Source organism: Pleurodeles waltl, chromosome 3_1 (assembly GCF_031143425.1).
Source record: "Pleurodeles waltl isolate 20211129_DDA chromosome 3_1, aPleWal1.hap1.20221129, whole genome shotgun sequence".
Lineage (NCBI taxonomy): Eukaryota > Metazoa > Chordata > Amphibia > Caudata > Salamandridae > Pleurodeles > Pleurodeles waltl.
The window spans coordinates 501,768,433-501,790,170 of NC_090440.1; positions in this window are offsets into that span (position 1 = coordinate 501,768,433).

A 21,738-nucleotide genomic window follows, 5' to 3' on the forward strand; every position below is an offset into this window, starting at 1 on the left:
CATTAGAATAATGAGAGCCTACACGACCCAGGTGTGTTTGGGGATTATACTATGGTAATCATAGTGTCCTCTCACATCTAACACTAAACTTCAGTTTGGGGAAGTCACTATTCCATCAATAAATCCAGAAACAGAAGTCTGGTAGAACAAAAGTTGGGTTTTTGAGCAAATAGATAGTGTATACACAGGCATTTTTTTTTACATCCTGGTTCCTTCTTTTCACTTGTGTACTAAGTGTTATATGTAAACACCCAGAGACAGATGTCTGATGGGACAACCAGAGAGTGAATACACAAAGATTGCTTTGACATCCTGTTTCCCTTCCTTTAAAGTGTGCCCCAGGTGTAATATGCAAACACAGGAGACATGTCAAGCAGAATTTGACATCCAAGCAGGATGTCATACTGTAATGTAAAAAATGAAGTACACAGCACCAGAGGAGTCATTTCTGCTCATTTAGGTCAGCAATTATTTGCTCCTGGGGGGTACTTCACACCATTTTCACACCTAATAAAATGCTAATTACTGGCTGATAGAAGTGAGAGTGCAAATGCAAGTTTTGCCTCTGAGAAATTCAGGCAGGTAAAATGTAACTTTCTAAAAGGTACTTTAATTGAAGATTTATCAACAATCTGACTACATCATTGAATTTGATTTTGAATAACTATTAAAATAGTTGTTAAAATATTTCTCTAGCTAGCCCCATTCCAGAAATACAGAATGAAGATTTTAGGCCCTCATTACAACGCTGGTGGTAAATGCCGCTTACCGCAGTGCAGACGGCTGCCAACATACCATGACCGTGGCAGTAATCGGCCACGGGTATTATGACCCACACTGAGAATACCGCCAAAATACAGACACCCACACAAGTCTGCCAGACCAAAGGTCAGTGATAAACTGGCGGTACCAAAAGCCACACCGTCACGCCAACAGGAATACGCCCACAGTATCACGACCCACGAATCAACGCAGTGGTCTTTCAACCGCGGTAAACCATTGGCGGTACACACCACCGTGCTCAAAATACACACACTCTTACAAAACTGCACCACATTGGACAATTCAAAATACACACACCTGACACACATACACACACACACCCACACACTCACACCACTATAAAACACACAACCACTCTACCCACAACCCCTTACAACAACAAAAAAGAGACCAAGCATAGAGAGACAAGCAAAGAGCACACACTCAATCAGAGGCACAGAACATCATCACACATACACCATCCATGCACATCACAGTATACAAACCAACACATCACCCCACACATCACCTCACACATATCACTCACACCACATCCATGGCACCCGAAAGACACCCCAGGTTTTCTGAAGAATAGCTAAGGGTCATGGTGGAGGAAATCATACAGGTAGAGCCACATCTATTCGGATCACAGGTTCAGCAGACGTCCATTGCAAGGAAGATGGAGCTATGGTGGAGAATCGTGGACAGGGTCAATGCCGTGGGACAGCATACAAGGACCAGGGATGACACCAGGAAGAGGTTGAATGACCTATGGGGGAAGGTGTGTTCCGTGGTCTCAATACACCAGATTGCTGTACAGAGGACTGGCGGTCCAACTAACAACATGGGAGGAGCAAGTCTTGGCGATCATGCTTCCTGAGGGTCTAGCAGAAGTAGCACGAGGACTGGACTCTGGTAAGTCAAAGCTTTACTACTATATCGCCCCCACCCTACCTGCATGCCATCACAAACTCCTACCCCTACCTTCACCCCATCACTCCACCACTTCACATATACTCCACTATGACAAATCACCCATCCCAATACCAAGCCCTGCATGCAACAACAACGCATGGACACCCATCACAGCCCTGCAGGGACACCCATCACCACAGCATGCCCTGTAGAGAGAATCACCCAGCCAACACAATCAGCAATCACACAAGGCAAAGGTGACAGGGAAAGCACAATTATACAGGGAAACACACCCATTGCACAAGATGGCACACACAGATACAATAACAATGCATTTGCATCCCTACAGGACCCCTACCAAACGTCACCGGAGAGGAGGTGCCACCAACATCCAGTCCCCCCACAGAAGAGGCCCACAGGGATGACAGCAGCTCTGCACGCCTGGATCACGATGACCAACCTGGCCTATCAGGGACCTCTGGACAGTCAGTTCCCCTGCCACAGTCCCAACCCACCACAGACCCTCCCCCCTCAGGAAACACCAGCACAGTACCCACCCAGCGGGCCCATGCCACTGTCCCCAGGACACATCAATCAGCAGTGTGTCCACCACTACAGGGACCCCAGGCAACCCCACAAACACAGGACGAACAGGGACATGGCGTCTGTGGCAGTGGGCACACTGTTCAGGGGACAGAGGAGCAGGACAACAGGGAAGCTGGGAGGAGTGCTGTGCGACAGGGTAAGGACAGGCCCAGGGAACAGACCCTCCACGAGGCACTCTCCAACATCATGGGAGCATACCACCATTCCCAGGAGACCATGGGCACAGTACTGGCCAAGTTACAGGAAACCCAGCGGCTGCAGGAGGGACAGTACCTGGGGATCAGGGAGGACCTCACAAAACTCTACACCATCCTGGTCACCATAGAAGGGGTGCTGGCTTTCATGGGCAGGACCATCAGGGAGGCAGTGGCACAACAAAGGGCCCCTGACACTAGCCAAACCAAGGAACAGCCTTCCACCTCCGCCGGCGCTAGTTGACAGGAGGCACCACCACAGGACCAACAGGCCACTAGCACCCCACCCCCTGCAGAAGGAGAACCACCCCACAAAGGATCCCTGCGATCCAGGCCGAAGACAGAGAACATTGCCAAGACCCCCGCCAGGAAATAAGACGCTCCTGATTGTCACCCTTCTGTCCCACTATATCACCCTGTCCAACTGGAACTGCCATTACTCCCCTTCCTATGCCCCATTGGACAATGCACCTGTGATACCCGTACCCCCATACTATTTAGTACAAAAAATAAACCAAATCTAAATATAAACCATACTGGAGTCAATGTAATGATTGGAAAGATGTATTCTTACAACATTCTCAAAGCATTGCAACGTCTATGTTCATTGAATTACACCAATGTGTGACAGTTGGTGTGCAGCAGTACACATAGCAGGAGCCAGAATGGTGTACACAGATCTGAAAAAAGGTAATCCAAAGGGAACAGTCAGTGGCCATAGACAGAGGGTAGGAGGCTGCCATGTACAATGTTCCAAAGTATACTGAAATGTGAAGAGGAGTCACAGTCTCTTACCTGTGTGTCACTGGAAGTACTGCTGGATAATGTTTGTTCTGTTGTCCACATCTTCTTCATCTGCCTCCTCTTCCTCACTGTCCACAGGCTCCACCGCTGCCTCAAGACCATCACCAGGCTCATCCTCCTGCAGAAAAGGCACCTGGTGTCTCAAGGCCAGGTTGTGCAACATACACACCTTCTTGGGTGACTAGTACAGGGATCCACCAGTCAGATGGAGGCATCAGCAACTGGCCTTCAGGAGGCCGAAGGTCCTCTCAATAATCCTCCTTGTTCACCCATGTGCCTCATTGTAACGTTCCTCTGCCCTTGTCTTGGGATTCCTCACTGGGGTCAGTAGCCATGAGAGATTGGGGTGACCAGAGTCACCTGAAAATATCGAGGGACAACTGTTAGACACACACTAACCATTAGGGGCAAACCCATGCCCAGACACCTACTTATACTGTGTGGGGACCTTGGGCCCACCTATTAGCCACACCCGGTGCCTCTGGAGTTGGCCCATCACATAAGGGATACTGCTATTCCCCAGGATATAGGCGTCATGCACTGAGCCAGGATAATTGGCATTCACATGGGAGATGTACTGGTCTGCCAAACACACCATTTGCACATTCATCGAATGATAGCTTTTTCTATTCCTGTACACCTGTTCATTTCTGCGGGGTGGGGGAGCAAATGCCACGTGTGTACCATCAATGGCACCAATGATGTTGGGGATATGTCCCAGGGCATAGAAGTCAGCTTTCAATGTGGTCAAATCCCCCACCTGGGGGAAGACGATGTAGCTGCGCATGTGTTTCAGCAGGGCGGACAACACTCTGGTCAACATGTTGGAGAACATTGGCTGAGACATCCCTGATGCCATGGCCACTGTTGTTTGAAAGGGCTTTGCCAGGAAATGGAGTATTGACAGGACCTGCACTAGAAGGGGTATTCCTATGGGCTGGCGGATAGCTGACATCAGGTCTGGCTCCAATTGGACACACAGTTCTTGGATTGTGGCACGATCAAGTCTGTATGTGATGATAATGTGTCTGTCCTCCATTGTCGACAGGTCCACTAGGGGTCTGTACACCAGAGGATGCTGCCATCTCATCATCTGCCTCAGCAGTTGTAGCCTATGGAGGAGAACGGTGAGCAGAAAGTCATATTTCCACATGGATAGCACAACTGTGTTAGAATTAATGTCACAGGAGGAGTGTTTGAATTCAAGAGTCAGTATATGTGCCACTATGTGGTGTGACGCAGTTAGGTGCCATGCCATGTGCCCCCCTGAAATGGCAGCTGCCTGACCTGTGAGGAGGGACAAGGGGAAATGAGGTAAGTGCTCTGGCATCGTGCTGTGTCGCGGTAGGCGGTCGATGACCGCTGCGCAACTCCGCATTGGTTATCATTTGGCCCTATGGGTCCCAGGAGCCAATGGCGATGTATGCCGGCGGTGACGATACGCATCGCTGCGGATGTCACCGCCATTTTCTAGCTATTCACTCACTTGCTACCTGACCATCAACAGGAGAGGACCTACACTGCAAGTGCTGCTGTGACCTGAGTCTGGAAGCAACAATGGCTAGGATGTCTGGGGAAAGGGCCCCTGCCTTCACTGCGGAGGAGTTGGAGAAACTGGTGGATGGGGTCCTCCCCCAGTACTCGTTACTCTACGGTCCTCCAGACAAACAGGTGAGTAAACTGTGAGCATGATGTGTGGGCAATGCCTGTTTAGAGTGCAGTGGATGCAAGCCACATGTTGGGGAGGTCAAAGGCATCATGGCCTGAATGCTGCATGAGAGTTGGTCATTGATGCATCAGGGCATGGGTGGGAACTGGTGGGCAAATAGTATGACCATCCAGACAATTTCCGCTGTCTTTTCCCTCTAGTCAACGCACACCTGAAGAAGGGTATTTGGTGTGCCATCGCCAAGGAGGTGTGGACCCTGGGGGTCTATCACAGGCGGAGCATCCACTGCCGCAAGAGATGGGAGGTCCTGCGCCGCTGGACCAAGAAGACGGTGGAGGCCCAGCTGGGGCTGGCCTCCCAACGTGGAAGGGGTGCCCGTCGCACCATGACCCCCCTGATGTTCTGCATCCTGGCAGTGGCCTATCCGGAGTTGGATGGGCGCTTGAGGGCATCACAGCAGCCAGAAGGGGTTGAGTACTGGTTCAGAAAACTGACTTTGTGCGCTTTAGGAACTAGCTGGGTGGGGGATGTGGGCTGTGGGTACCCCTAGGCCAGGGCGATCATGGCAGTGTAGGTCCCTTGTTATGCAGTCTCTGAAGAACCCCTACCCCTATGGTACAAGTGGCCAACTAGTACTGGGCAGGGTCCTGTGGGTGTCAAGTGTGCAGATGCTGGCGTTGGGCATTGTACCCCATGGGCTGGTGACTACCTTAGTGAGTGGTTGGGCATGGCCTAGCATATAGAGCAGCTCAGTGTGTGTTGTGTACACCAACGGTAGTGGTGTTGCTGGCATTGACCATGTGTATCCTTTGTCCATCCCCCCCTTCTTGTTTTGTCACCCTGTCCTTATGTGCATTAGCATCATCTGGCAGAGGAGCCGAGGCACTGGCAATGGAGGGAGCTGCATCCCACATGGCCCATGAGGGCGAATCCAACAAGGGTGAAGGCACCAGTGGGACGGAGGGAGAGGGGAGCTCCATGACGTGGACAGGAGGGGATACCAGTGACAGCGACTCCTCCTCCGATGGAAGCTCCCTGGTGGTGGTGAACACCTCTGTGCCCACCCCAACAACAGGTACAGCCGCCAACCACCACCAGCACCGCCCTCCCAGCAGCCCCTCAGCGTGTTTCCTGTGCCCACTCACCCAGGATGGTGGGAATATCCTTCGCCCCAGGCACCTCAGGCCCTGACCCAGTCAGCCCTGCTGCCCTCAGTGAGGAGGCTATTGACCTCCTGAGATCCCTTACTGTTGGACAGTTAACCATTCTGAATGCCATTGAGGGTGTTGAGAGGTATTTGCAACAAACAAATGCATACCTGGAGGGCATTCATTCTGGCGTGATGGCCCAACAGAGAGCATTTTAGGCTCTGGCCTCAGCACTGATGGCAGCCATTGTCCCTGTGTCCAGCGTCCCCCCTCCAACTTCCACTACCCAGACCCAATCCCGTCTACCTCACCCTATCTCAAGCACACCTTCAGACCAGCATTCACACACATCAACACACAAAAGTGGCTCAGGAAAACATAAGCACCACACATCATCACACAGGCACTCACACAAGCACCATACCCATGCACACATACCAACATCCACTTCCTCCACTGTGTCCCCCTCCTCCTCTTCGTCCACCTCCCTCCCAGTAGCGTGTCCACTCACACCTGCATGCACTACATCATCAGCCACTGCCTCCATCACCAGCACGCCCATCACAACACACCCCTCACGAGCAATCACCACCCCCACAACCATGCACACCTCCCCTGCTACCTCTCCCAGTGTGTCTGTGAGCCCTTGTTCCCAAAGTACACAAACGCAGGCACACACCCACTCAACAGCCATCCACCTCACAACAGCCTCCAGCCCAATGCACCTTCACCCAAACTCATCAGACGTACACCTCCTACAACCTCTACCTCTTCCTCCACTCCCATACCCCCTCCATCTTCCCATCCCAGTGTGTCAAAAAAACATTTCCTGGCTAACGTTGACCTCTTCCCTACACCTCCCTCCCCTGTCCTTCCCCAAGGGCCAGAATGTCTAGATCCCAGGATAGCACCTCAGCCACCAACTCGGTGTCCGCTGTGGTCCCTGCAAGTCCGAGAGGATCGAAGAGGGCACCTGTATGTGCCACATACAGATGCAAAAACCACCCAATTCCGCCACCTGCCAAGGTTAAGAAGGGGCCGTCATGCAGCACGGACAAGATAAACCACCCACCCAGCAAGGTCTCATCCAAAACCAAAGAGGACAGTGCCAAGGTCCCAGCAGCATCTACCAAGTAGGGGAAGGGACACAAAGGCAAGGGCAAGTCACTTCAGGGCTGGGAGCCTCCAGCTGAGGGGCTGGTGACCACCATTTGTCCTGAAAGGAAAGCAACCTGTACCACGGTGAGCACCGCCGCAACGACCGCCACCTGCACCGCCACCTTCCCCGCCATCTGCACCGCCCCCGGCACTGCTGCTGCCACAACGACAGTCACCAGCATCATCCCCAGTGGGGAGCCGTCCGAGGCTGCTGGAGAAGGCCTGGTGTCTCCCTCCACTACTGCAAGCACCTGCACCATGGGCAGCACCGGCAGCATCTCTGCCGCAGACACTGCCGCAGGGACCGCCACCTGCACCGCCATATGCACTGCCACATGCCCAGCCGGTGCCACTACATCGGACATCAGCAGCATCCCCAGTGGGCAGCCATCCAAGGCTGCAGGAGACGTCCTGGACCCTGCACCACCACTTGAGGCACCACCACCAACACTGGCACTGCCAGCAGTTTGCAGCCTAAGGGCCAGATGTACGAAATCCATGAATTGCGACTCGCAAATTGCGAGTCAGAGAGACTCGCAATTTGCGAGTCGCAATTCAGGATGCAGAACGGTGTCTCAGACACCGTCTGCGACTCGCTATGGGGTCGCAAAGACCCACCTCATTAATATTAATGAGGTGGGTCGCATTTTGCGACCCCATAGTTAGTGCCTGCACTCACAGGGATGGTGGCCTGCTGAAGTCAGCAGACCTCCATGTCTGTGACTGCTTTTTAAATTTTCATTTCCTTAAAGGAAAACGAGTTGCAAAATGAAAATAATACCGAAACCATTTGGTTTCGTTTTTTCAGTGTAGGCAGTGGTCCATTGGACCACTGCTTGCTCTGAAAAAATAATCTGGGCAACATTCACAAAGGGGAAGGGGTCCCATAGAGACCCCTTCCCTTTTGCGAATGAGTTACCACCAATGTGACACTGGTGGTAACTGCGAGTTGCTTTGCGACCGCATTCGCGGTCACAAAGCAATTCTGAATTGCGATGCGAGTCGCAAATAGGAAGGGGACACCCCTTCCTATTTGCATGTCGCATTCACAAATTGCGAGTCGCATTCACAAATTGCGGTACCGACTCACAATTTGTGAATGTGCATCGCGTTCGGCCATTTGAATGGCGCAAACTGCAATTTTCGCAGTTTGCACCATGCAAACGGCTGACCTACATCTGGCCCCAAGTCACTGCAGGATGAAGTGTGGCTCTGCCGCAATGGAGTATCATGCTACCCTGCACATCTCGTGCCTCAGACACCCAGGTGAGGGAATGTGAACTGTCACACCCGAGGTGCAGTGTCACTGGGCACAAAGCCCCCTCCAGAACCAGTGGAGAAATGCATCCACTCCCCCTATCCTTGGCAGGATGAAGCAGACTGGGCACAATGCCCCCTCCAGAACCAGTGGAGAAAGGCATCCACTCACCCTACCCTTGGCAGGATGAAGCAGACTGGGCACAAAGCCCCCTCCAGAACCAGTGGAGAAAGGAATCCACTCACTCAGTGGATAAAGGCATCCAGCCACCCTATCCTTGGCAGGATGAAGCAGACTGGGCACAATGCCCCCTCCAGAACCAGTGGAGAAATGCATCCACTCACCCTATCCTTGGCAGGATGAAGCACACTGGGCACAAGGCCCCCTCCAGAACCAGTGGAGAAGCCATCCACTTGAGAGACTGTGGCATTGCACTCCCCAGGACCAAGCAGTGAGCAAACCACCTACTTGAAAGACTGTGGTTTTGCACTCCCCAGGACCAAGCAGTGGGCAACCCACGCACTTGAGAGACTTGAGAGACTGTGGCGTTGCACTCCCCAGGACCAAGCAGTGGCCATAGCACCCACTAGAGAGACTGTGGCTTTGCACTCCCCAGCACCAAGCAGTGGGAAAACCACCCACTTGAGAGACTGTGGCTTTGCACTCCCCAGGACCAGGCAGCAGGAAAATCACCCACTTGAGAGACTGTGGCTTTGCACTCCCGAGGATCAAGCAGTGGGCAAACCACCCACTTGAGATACTGTGGCTTTGCACTACCCAGGACCAAGCAGTGGGCAAACCACCCACTTGAGAGACTTGAGAGACTGTGGCTTTACACTCCCCAGGACCAAGAAGTGGGCAAACCACCCACTTGAGAGACTGTGGCTTTGCACTCCCCAGGACCAAGCAGTGGGCAAACCACCCACTTGAGAGACTGTGGATTTGCAGTCCCCAGGACCAGGCAGTGGGCATATTGTCCGCTCGAGGAGCAGTGGCGTAGTACCATCTTCCGGCTGAGGTGCCCCCCCTCCCTTTGCCCCTGAGGTGCCTGTGTGTTTTCGACCTGATGCCCCTGCAGTGTTCTCTCAGTTTTGAGGCAGGAGTCAAGTGTGGGCTTCGCCCATGATTTCTTTGCCCACTGCGCCATGGACATTTGCAAAGGACAGTGTACGGCCTTCTGTACATATTGTAAATATTTGCATATCCTGGTTTTTCAAATCTTTTAATTTATCTGCCTATTTCTAATATATAAAAGATTTGACTCCATTACTTTTGTCCTTGTGTTCTTCCAAAGGGTTACTGGGTGTAAATGTAATGTTGAAGCATGTATTTGTGTCTATGATGTTGTGGGTGGGGGTGTTGCATGTTGCGTGTGTGTGTCACTCTCTTCTTCCTCCCCCCTCCCCTGTGTGCTAGGTGCAGTACTCACCGTCCTCGTCGCCTCCGCCTTCTTTCAAATGCCTGGTGTATTAGTAGATACACCAGCATGGGGAGGACCTGCAGTTCGGGCTCCATGGCGTCCTGGTTCTTCATTGAGTGTCGAAAGGTGAGTGGCTCCCCTTCAGTGTACTGTTTCTGCCGTGCTTTTGATGTCGGTACCGCCCCGGAAAAGCTGGCAGATTGGCCTGTCATAATACAGTGGGCGGTACAATGTCTTTCACCTGTCTGTTGGCGGTGACCACCGCGGTGTTTGTTGCTACCGCCCTGGCGGTCAGAGTGTTAAAGTGGCTGTCTATGATGGCAGTTTCTGCCCTGGTCGTGATCCCATTTTTTTGTCCGCCAGCCTGTTTGCGGTCTTACCACCGCTTTATCTCTGACCGCCAGGGTTGTAATGAGGGCCTTAATCTGTTATCTACATAGAACAGCTAAGCCTGCCACAGTGACAAATAGCTTTAGGGTGCTAGTCACTCAAAGCCCATGTTAACATTGCATTTCTACATGCCCTACCTTTGAATACCAAGCACCCTGCCTTGTGGGTGGCAAGGCCTACACAGGGGTGACTTACTAACATTTAAAAGGGAGGTTTTAATTTCTACACAGGGTTTATTTGGAAAGGCCAATTGCAGTTTTACACTGCTACAGTCAGGCTACACTGGTAGGCCTGAAGCTATATTTTACACTGTCACTGTAGTGGATGGCACAGTATGTGTTGTAGTCCACTAATTACATTTAACTTACCATCTATGAGTCACTTTGTACCATATACTAGAGATTTAGAGAAAAGTTAAATATACCAATTAGGAATATACTAATTCAACCATGTTTAAAGAGGGGCACAGTCTCTTACTAGCAGGAGTAAAGTGCACAGTGTCTTAAAGCTAGCAAACTTGCACTCCAGTTTGTTTACCACTAGCAATTTGTAACCTCCCTTGTCCCTTTCTCCTCTTCTCCCTTGACTGTGGGAACACAGCAAGCTAAGCCCTGTTCGTCAGGACTGTTTGGGGAGAGACATATAACTACCCTGACAATATCATCATCAGCCACAATATAAAATTCAAAATATCAGCTAACATTATATTGTTAAGTAGATAAGGAGTTAAGAATACTAAAACTATAATTTTCTATATATTCTTACTTTGGCAATATACTGGCAATTTATATTTTTCGAATTGAAATTTTTCAGGAAATTATCTTTCACCTTGATATTGATGTAGTCAAATTGTAGTAGAGACCCTTGTGTCACAAAGATCATCAAAATATGACAGCTTATGCTTTTGCTAATCCAAGTATTAATAGTCAAACATAGATGCTGCTCTGACACACAATTTAAATGTGCAATCGCTTGTATTTCAGAGTTCGACTTGGAATTGTGATTATATTACATGTTAGAGGGATAAAGCTGATATTATAATATAATTTAGACTTTAGACTAACAGTACATATCAAAACGATATTGAATTTCTAATAAATAATGAATTAAAAATGTGTGCAAAAATGAGAGAAATTAACTTCTCTGTTGTACTAAATGAAACTCATTAACAAAGTTTTTCATTTAAAATAAAATGTATTATTCATGATAATGTAGTTTTATTAATGCTTAATTCATAGGTTTACATATTACATGTGTTGTATTGAAAGGTATTAATTGAACATATCTCTTGCCTTAGCATAATTGAGGCCTGCAGAGTTTGCATTTTTGTGATCGCGTTAGAACACTGTTTCATTTCCTAAAGTGAACTTTGTTGGAGATTATATCCCATGGGAAGACTAGATTTTGGTAACAGCCCTCATTGTTTAAGCATAGAGAGAATGTAACTTATCTCTCCTGGGAACAGAACAATGAGAAACATGAACTGATTTCATATACGATTGTTTCAAACTTGCATGGAGTCACACAGACAGATAATGTTCTCATGGAGAGCTTGGGAAAGGAAGAATGTGTTACAATTTGGAGTCATTTGATTGATTATTATTGGATGATGCCCTTCAACATAAACTGGACTAATACCTTTGATGAATCCCAATGTTTGTGCCTTTTTGATAATACAGTTCCCAGTTAGCCATTGGTCAGACTCCGAAATCCCCAGTTCACAGTTGCCGGTCCTGATGCTTGCAGATAATTTGCTGATGAAGAGTCCCTGAATGCTGAGGCCTTTGGAGAGGTTTCTTCCTCCCTGTTTTGCCTCTTGAGATGACCTTTAGGATTTAGACATTTTATTCCCCTTTCAGAAGACTCCTAATCGAGCTTCTGACAAGCAGACGCTTTCCCTATATCTTCCTTTATTTTAGCTGGTAACCAACAGCCCAAGACTATCTTTTTTCAAATTATTCTTTTATCCTGTTATGATTTTTGTCTCTTGAACGCATGTGTTTGTCCCACACATGTATTTCCCTGATTTGGTTAGTTGTATGGTTTTCATTGCCCAGTCAAGTAATGGCTCTGCTAATAATGCTGATAATGCTGAGAAACGTGTGAACGTGTAATATTTGTATCTCAGATATTTATTTTAATGATATCTATTGTACTACTTGAATGCTTAGTTTTGTTAATGTTAGTTGCCTAAACTTATTTAGTTGCCTTGAACAACCCTTGGTGATCATGTATTTTTATAATTTGGTTTTGCCGATAGTCTACATAACTTTGAGCTTGTGTTTGTAACAAATCCCTTAGCTTTATTCCTGATTAGTGTTTTCCTTCCGTGGCCACATTGGTCATGGTGTTTAAATAGATTAGGTTTGTATTGAAATTGTTTCAGTGGTTCTACCACACCACTTTCTGAGTCCAAAGATCCATCCGCCTAGATGAGCGTGGATTCCTGGGAAGGATGAAAATGCTCCAGCATTAATGTGACATACAACCAATACAACTATTGTAATAACAGATTTATTTTGGTGCACTTCGTTTTAGCCTGTTCCCTGTTATACCACTTGACAATTTACATCCACAAGCATCCTAAAAAACAGTTGGAAGACACTGAAGAGGATGGACTTGTAGCTTTTTTTTCCTCCAAAAACAGGAGGATTAGCAAGAAAGGCTTACTAGTGAGAAACTCTTATGACATTTGGATGTAGGACAATGGACTGGATCATCCTGTTTTGTTAGGTTCTGAAGTGTTCAGCTTCTCAGAAAATTTAGGAATAATTGCAGAGCAGGAAATTATATTCATAAATTTTTGTTTTTATGGAGAAGACAAACTACTAGCATTTTTTTCAAGGAGTATACTAGACTGTGCTTTTAGACACGGCATAACTCGGTTATTTTATTTAAACTGGAAGAGAGATCAGGTAAATAAATCACTTGTCTGTTATTTACATTTCGGTGAAAGGCAGGATTGAGCCAGAAGTTGTTCTTTTCAAAACAACTGTTCAAATGGTTTATGTGTATTTGCATCTGATTTGTTACCCTGTGTTCCTACATTGATGATAGTTTCATGGCCACCACTTTGGGGAAGCATTGATGTGTGTGGAGCAGGACGATTTTTGGAAGGATATAAGACTGGGACATCACCATCTAAATCTGTGTTTTGTGCCATACATTCTACATTGATCACATTTCGTATCCACTTAATTTCGCCATGATCTAAGAGAGGCACACTAAATACTGTGAAAGAACATATGTTTCAGTGGGTTGGAACAGTGTGACATGCCAGCACCTGTATTTTTGTGCAAAAAAATTAATGATGATCATATTTTGCATGCAGTGTGATATTATACTGTCTGCTTCTGCCTTATGGTCTATATGGATCATATTTAGGCTGCCGTTTGTTTAGCCACAAATTTCAGCCAAAAATATTTATATCCAAATGCTACAAATGACATCAATGAGCTGTAAAAAAAAAAAAAAAAAAAAAAAAAAAAACAATAGTTTCCTGATAAGCTTTACTTCACACAGAAACATGCTTGACAGGGATTGGTTCAGCCTATGGTATCAGAAATGGCTGTGTGAAGAATGTATGGTAAGAAAGGGACTTCGGGCTCTATTCAAGGGACCAAAGTATTAGCTGGTGTAAACATCTGCGAGCAAAGCGCTATACGCAGTACGGTGGAAACATGCATCCACAGAATTTTGCTTCAGTTATTGGATTTGAAGTATTGTCTTTTATTGTCTGTTTGCTGTCCCATGCACATTCTATAAGAAATGCCATATTTCTCGTAATGGCTTTTAAAGCAGCCTTTACAAAGCATCAGCTAAGAAAATATCACCTCTCTACAGTAGCCTACAACCACTCAGGTGAAAGCAAAATTCGAGGTCGAGTAGGTAGGTAAAGTGCACGTTTAAACATAATATAATGCTTCATTTAGTATGCTTAATAACAACATTGCAGGATGTAAGAATCAGAACTGTTTGCATTAGTTTTCTGAAATGATTTGGACACTCCAAGGTAGATGGATTAAAAAGAAACGCAGTTAATGAAAGTTCCAAGCAGTTCACTGGGCCAGGTAAAAAAGCACAAAAAAACAAAAAACTTTAAGGTCATACGGTGACACCAGGTGGTGTATTTAATTTAAAAGGAGTGTTAACCTTGTTTATACAAAACAACACTAATATGAAGGGAAGCAGTAAATCTATTGTCGTTAACCAGCAGGGAGGCTGCCTTGAGCTGGCAGAGTGCCCACAAGCAAGGGAACTCAGCTGGCAGAGTGGAAACGTAGGCCAGCAGGCCGCAGTCTGAGCCTCTGCTGTTCCCAGCCGCTGGCTGGTGGGTGGCGGGATATGTTTGCCGCCTGTCCTCACTACCCTCCAGTTAACTCTCTGCCTTCCTGTCAGTTATATTTAGAACAAGCGGTGTCCCCCTGAAGCGAAACATTTGTTCATTGCTCAGAGGAGAAAGGCTGGCACTAGTCCAGGTGCGTTTATGAATTAATAGAACCAGAGCAAGGATCTCAACCACAGCCTTAAAAAAAATGAAGTTGGCTGTTCACTTTAAGTAACTCGTTTGCAGTTCTTATTCTTCTTCTGAAATATATCACTCATATTGTAGCAAGAGAGTGAGTATCTAAGTGTAATGAACAAAATACATGGATATTCTAAAACGAGGCAGCTGTCCCCGCTGATCATACATTGATAAATTGAGGTATATTTGTTGTTAGGTGTAAGGAGAGAGAAAGTTGCTCTCAGAAATGTTATGTTACTTTATGTTAATGATTTGTTTTCAAGCGCACCTATATTGAAAAAGATTCTTGCTGATAATCTACCAAAGTAAGTTGAATCCCTGGGTATATTAGTTAATAGCCCAAGGTAATTGGCAGGACTTCAGAGAACCCTGAAGTTCCCAAAGTAAGAAACAAGTGGAAATTGTCTGGGAGTGCAAAAGATCGCTCTCGAAACAAAACAACAATTTAGTTGTGCAAAACTTGTTTTAGCAACATTCTTCAGTCTAAAGCACTCTGCATATTTATTTTGTTTTCAAGAAACAAACTCTCAAAGCAGAAGATTATTTCTTAGTCTTCTCCCTGTGCGCGTGTTTTCCCTACTCAGAATCACCTCGTCTGGTGGTTCCTGGATAGGAAAAACAAGTGATATTTGCTCCTCCTTATCGGGCAAACTTCGACCTGGTGGTACTGTAAACCCAACACGTCTGCGGACTATAAATAAAGCGGTGGACCCATGACTGTGATGGGGCAGTAGTGTTAGCGCGTCTGACCTTAATAGGTAAACTTACAAGGGGACGCAAATAGGTTGATGAACCTTTTGACTCGCAATTACCATGGCTCCAGTAAATAGTCAATAACCAATACACAATAATCAATAATCATTAGCAATTAATAACAGCAATAATAAAGGGAGTCAGTAATTGTCACGCACCATGACCTTTCAGTCATGAATAACCACACCTTTTAGTGAAAGTTAGAAAATGTATTTCCCTATATTAACAATTCTAAGGTCATGTAGATTAATCTCAAAATCAAATGAAACACATACAGAAAAAATACTGGCTGTCCAAAGTGGCGGAACAAACATAATCTAATCAAAGCTTGAACTACAACACATTCTAAGGTTACAGTGCAATCAATAACAAAGTCACTGCGTCAATGTAATCACATATATTAAGTTTAGCAGAGAAATTCATCAAGCATTAATCTCTGCTAGCGTAAATTAATTAGTGAGGATCCTTAACTAACACCAGATTAGCCTCAGCATGTTGAGCTTCATGCAAAACAATTTAGTAACACAAATTTGGAAAGACATCTAACTATCGCTCTATCAAAACAATGCAGTTGGTACCTAGAAAGGAAAAGCAAATATGCATAATAATCAACAGTCTCATTTATAATGCCTACCCTCAGTGTGGATCAGCAAGCAGAGTCAGTCTTCATCCTAGGACATCATTCGATCAGCAAGGCATTAGGATTCAACATCAAAGTTCATAAAATGCAAAGTCTTTAGCATTAAAGTTAATCATGTCTCTTGTCAAGACACACAAGAAATATTGACCTTACAGCCAGCACGCAAATGGGCAATGGGGTGTCTTTTCTTAGTGCAGCATTGTTAAATTAAAACTTCTTCACAAATCCCTGTTGGTCAGTTAATCGCATGTTCACACTTTGTCTAATAAAACTAAAGCTCCAAATCTATGAATTCTACTACTACTCCGTTCACATATCGTTGATTGGTTTGTCTTGCAATGTCCTCATCATCCGACTTGTCAGGTAACAATATTGTTGCAGCTTCCACTCCAGTCAGTATCTCCATTGTTCTCCTCCTGAGAAAGTCAGTCTCACACACATTACACATAAAATGTTACATTAGTAGGAACAGCATCTTCTAGCAGTCAGTTCTCATGAGAAAGCTTCTGTTATGAGCACATTTAAACAATACAATAGAAATCACAGTTTAACTCTCTAGGACAGCCATTTTAATAAACTTTAAGAAATACAGCTTTTACATGAAGCCTGGCAAGTAGGCCAAGACATTCGCGAAGTTAAGGCCCACAATTAATAAAGCTAGTGGAAAATGCATAACCCTTAATATGACATATTACTACACTAGTCAAACATATATTCAACATTTCATTCTATTAATTCACTATTTCAACATTGGTGGCCACTCATCGTAATCAAATTTTCAAATGTGTGCATTATTTTTCTACGTTATTATATTTTCTACATAAACTTGTTATTCAGAATACATGAACACTCATTAATAATTTTAATTAAAACACCTGCACTAGCAGCAGCACTGCTGCAGTGGTCCCACTCTGCCAACATGTGAATGAGCCTTTTATTCTTAGAACTGGGTGTCAGGAAGTGAAACTTTGAAACTAACACTGCTAGCCAAAAGAGGACTATTTGAAAGATTTTGTCAGTCCTACTTATGTTGTTATGCACTCTGCAACATAGTCAACTTGTGGCATTACCTGTAGAAATTTTTTATTGACTTAAGACTGATGTGTGATATGCATTTTATACATGTTTCCTTTCACTCTCCTTTTCAGTTAACTTGTGAAATCCTCACAATTTTTTTTTTTTTAATTCTCTTTTTTCACAAGAACACCAACAGCTCCTTCTTTTGCCCGCTTTTCCGCATTCAGTTTCCCTGTCATATCTCTTGTCATTCCCAATCTGGTGCTCTGAAGTGACCTCTTTTTATTCACCTCTGTGCCTTCTGGCTCCTGCATTAATTCATGCTCACAGGCTCTGTCTGACGAAGCTACTCTTTTCCTTATCAGTCCCCAGCTCCTTCACCACGTCAACTGCTTCTGCCTTGGCTGTGCAGCGTGCCAGTGTCACCGCTTTCTCAAGAAATCCGTCTTGCTCAAAGAATTACTGCCCATGTCACTAGTCTCACTGATCCCTGCATGCTTTAACACTCAAGTCCGGTTGAAGGTCTTGGCCTTCTTGAAGTATTCAAGTATACAGTGTGCTACTCTCAACTCCTTGATGAAGTAAAGTATTGAACCTCCCCCTATCTGGACCTGTGCCTTTCTCTTTGACCTTGTATAAATTATTGCCTTTCTTTCAGAAATCCGTATGCCTCTCACACTCACCTGCTCAGTCCTAAAGATTCTCTTTCCCTTCTTTAATATCTGTCTAATTGCCCTGGCCTCAATAATCCATTCCTTTGGTTCCAACTTCTGCTCTTACGATGACCACACCAAATTTCTCATTAAACTGGATGAGACTGTGCTCATGAGATTGTGCTCCTTCCCTTATTTGTTTTGTGTCTCAATGCATGGAAGCTGTTCACTCTTATATGCTGGAGAGTTACTTCATAACCATTGTTGAAAAAATTACAAAAATGGGACACATCATCAGCAGCCAGACACTGCTGAAATGTGTCAATTTAGCCTTGTTATAATGTCTGGGGAAAAAAACAATATGGGGTTTGGTTTGGCCACAGTGCAGCACCCATTCCATGTTCTGCAGGATGAAATGTGGGATGACATAGTAATAGTGCATGTTTTCCCCATTTCAGAACTCAAAATATAGTTCTACTGCCCTGCATACATTTTGGAAGGAATTTTACCTGGTGACATAGCAACAGGGAACCATAACAGGATCCGTGTGATATTTGTGGAGTATATAGAATCCATGTTTTGACATAAACACCAGATTCAACCTGAGTTGTGATTGTTGTGGCCATTGAAATGATGACTTTGGTTTACTATAGTAGAACATTTATTTTGTTTTCTGCAACATTATTAGAATAACAATAGTGGACATCCTGACTGGTAATGTTAATAATAATAGTATCATCAGGTTTTCTGATTAAGCTTTCACAAAGCCAGTAGGCTTCGTCATAAAATCTATGGCTTTGCGAGTGCTGTTTCTGTGTTAGGTGGCTGTCACAAAAGCATGTACATCTGTGGTGGCCATTTTGAAACTGGTTTGCAAAATAAAACAAAGTGCATTCAAGGATGGTATCCAAGGATGCACATGTATCTGTGGTGACCATCTTTGGGTTCATTATGTTTTAAATGTCCGTGAAGAATGCACACACATCCATAGTGGCATTGTTTCAATGATTTGTTATTAAAATAAATCAAACAAAACCCATTCAGAAATGCAGTTGGCGATCTGTGAGTGGCTAGAGAAACATTTTAGAGTGTACCCTTCCAGTGCAAAAGTTTATGTTTATATCACCTCTAAAAATGTCACACATTGGATGCATGCTTTAGAATGCAACACACATGCAATGTTTAAACGGTTTGGAGAAATAAAAACATTTCTCCTTGTTTGGCCCTGCCTCAAGGAGGTGTTATATTTTGGCACAAAGTCCCATCTGCCAATTGTTGTAGATAGGGCTGTGCATCAAAAAATATTGGTGGTACTCTGGGAACGTTCATGTACCAGCCATTGGATCCCTCCTGATGCAAAGGAGGGCAAAGTAGCACAGCATTTCATTTCCGTTACTTAAAAGCTACTTTTCTTTGCTAATAAAGTTTTGTGCTGGAAAAATAAATACTTTAGCAGCCTTTGCCCTGCTTTGCATCACTTAGTGTGACTTTGATGCAGCACAATCTGCACCTAAATGTGCGGTTTGTAGTGCTCAGCAGAGCAGATCCACTATTAAATTTTTGTTGCTCTGTATGTGTGTTTCTGTGGGTGCCTGCATGTATGTGCGTGCCTATGAGCATTTCTGAATGAGAATGTGTCGAAAATGACTGTGCATGTGCCAAGCAATGTGTGGATTTATTAATGTTATGTGTCCATTTTGGGTTTTGTGCTGGCCCTGGCATAATAGTGATCATATGTGGTTACACATTGTGAGCAGATTGACCGCCTCGGGGTAGTTGGGGTGATGGGTTAAGGCTTTTTCGAGACCATTAAGGGGAAAGGAAACCCAAAAATGAGTATGATATTGTAACTGGTGATCAATAAACTCAACATCCAGGCAGTCCTTACTTTTATTGCATTTAAGTAAATAGGGTAGTTAAAACGAGACATACACATGCGGAAACAGAATGTAATAGCACTACTTGTGGAGGGGCTATGAGCCAAAATATTTTTAAGGCATATTAAGAAAGATATTTGATTTCTAGTGACATTGACCCTGTAGTCAGGTTTTTCCTATGGAGCTTGGTGATGAATGGAAAGATCTTCAGAAGTGCTCCAATTCTGGGTTTTGAGCAAGCGCTAAACTTGTACAACTGCTTCTATGAGGTGAACAAAAAAAAGACATGACGGGAACTATGGACCCCACTCTTGTCTTGGATCAGCCTTTTGCAGAAAAGGTGCAACAATGGAGTAAAAGATGCTACACTCAAAATGAAGATTCCAAAACCCACTGTCCAAACCACAATGACCCCATCCAGGCTGTGGTATCTCAGGAGAAGCTGTCCTTTTATATTCTGGTAAGGACTAAGGGCCAGATGTAGTAAGTCTTTTGCGCCTCGCAAACGGCGAAAAACGCAATTTGCGAGGCGCAAAAGGCCTTACGCGATGCAGAGTCACATTTTGCGAGTCGGTACCGACTCGCAAAATGTGATTCCGACTCGCAAATAGGAAGGGGTGTTCCCTTCCTATTTGCGAGCGCATCGCAATGCTGAGTTGCTTTGTGACCGCGAAAGCGGTCGCAAACCAACTCGCAGTTACCATCCACTTGAAGTGGATGGTAACTCATTCGCAATGCCCGTGAATGCCCACAAAAATATGTTTTCAGAGCAGGCAGTGGTCCTATGGACCACTGCCTGCTCTGAAAAAACCGAAACCAAATGGTTTCGGATTTTTACTTTTTGCAGCTCGTTTTCCTTTAAGGAAAACGGGCTGCAAAAAGAAAAAAAAACTGCTTTATTTACAAAAGCAGTCATGGACATGGTGGTCTGCTGTCTCCAACAGGCCACCATCCCTGGGAGTGCCTAGACTCGCTATGGGGTCGCAAACTGCGACCCACCTCATTAATATTCATGAGATGGGTCTTTGCAACCCCATAGCGAGTCGCAGAAGGTATCTGGGACACCTTTCTGCATCTCGGATTGCGAGTTGCAATTTGCGAGTTGCTATGGCTCGCAAATTGCAAGTCGCAATCTGATACCTACCTACATCTGGCCCATAATCCTCAAACGTTCAGTCAGTGGCATCAAACTACCTGTTGAGAACCCCAGTAGCTCATCCTTTTTTGGAGTAAGGATCAGATGGACTAGCAAGCAAGAACTCACAAAGCTGATATTCATTAATCTTTTTTTATCAGAGGTATACGTCTCAGAATCTACCAGTTTAGGTCAAGATTTTTTCTGGTAGTGGAGTTACCCATGGGAATGCGAACGCGCCACAGAATCCTAGCTATTATCTACCCTGAATAGTGGAATCTGTGCTAGAGGACAATGGATCGAAGCGACATAGGTTTGAGGGGATGTCATCAATAGAAGGTGTGAGGACAAACAATATCAATAACAATCAATATTATAAATCTTCAGTCAAGAACTTCACCAGTTTATTAAGAAGTCATAGATTTATTTCCCTATATTAACAATGCTAATGTCACGAAAATAACTCTCAAACACAAATGATAAGCATATAAGATCAATAGCAGTTGATTGAAGCGTTGAATATATCTCAATTTGATTAAGACAATCAAACAAATGATCTCTGAAAGTATCACACTTATTAATAATACAAAAACTGGTAATAATGGTAAAGTATACATTAGTTCAGCATCAAATGATTTCAAGATAAGTCATGGCATTTTAAAGTCAGTTCCCTCACTAACCACAGATTAGCATCAACATGATGGGCTTCATGTGAAAAGAATTTAGTAACACAAATATAGAAAAACTCCTAACTCAATTAATAATAGAAAATGTTATTAATGTGCAGCAATAAAATCATAAGTTGCAGCTGGTA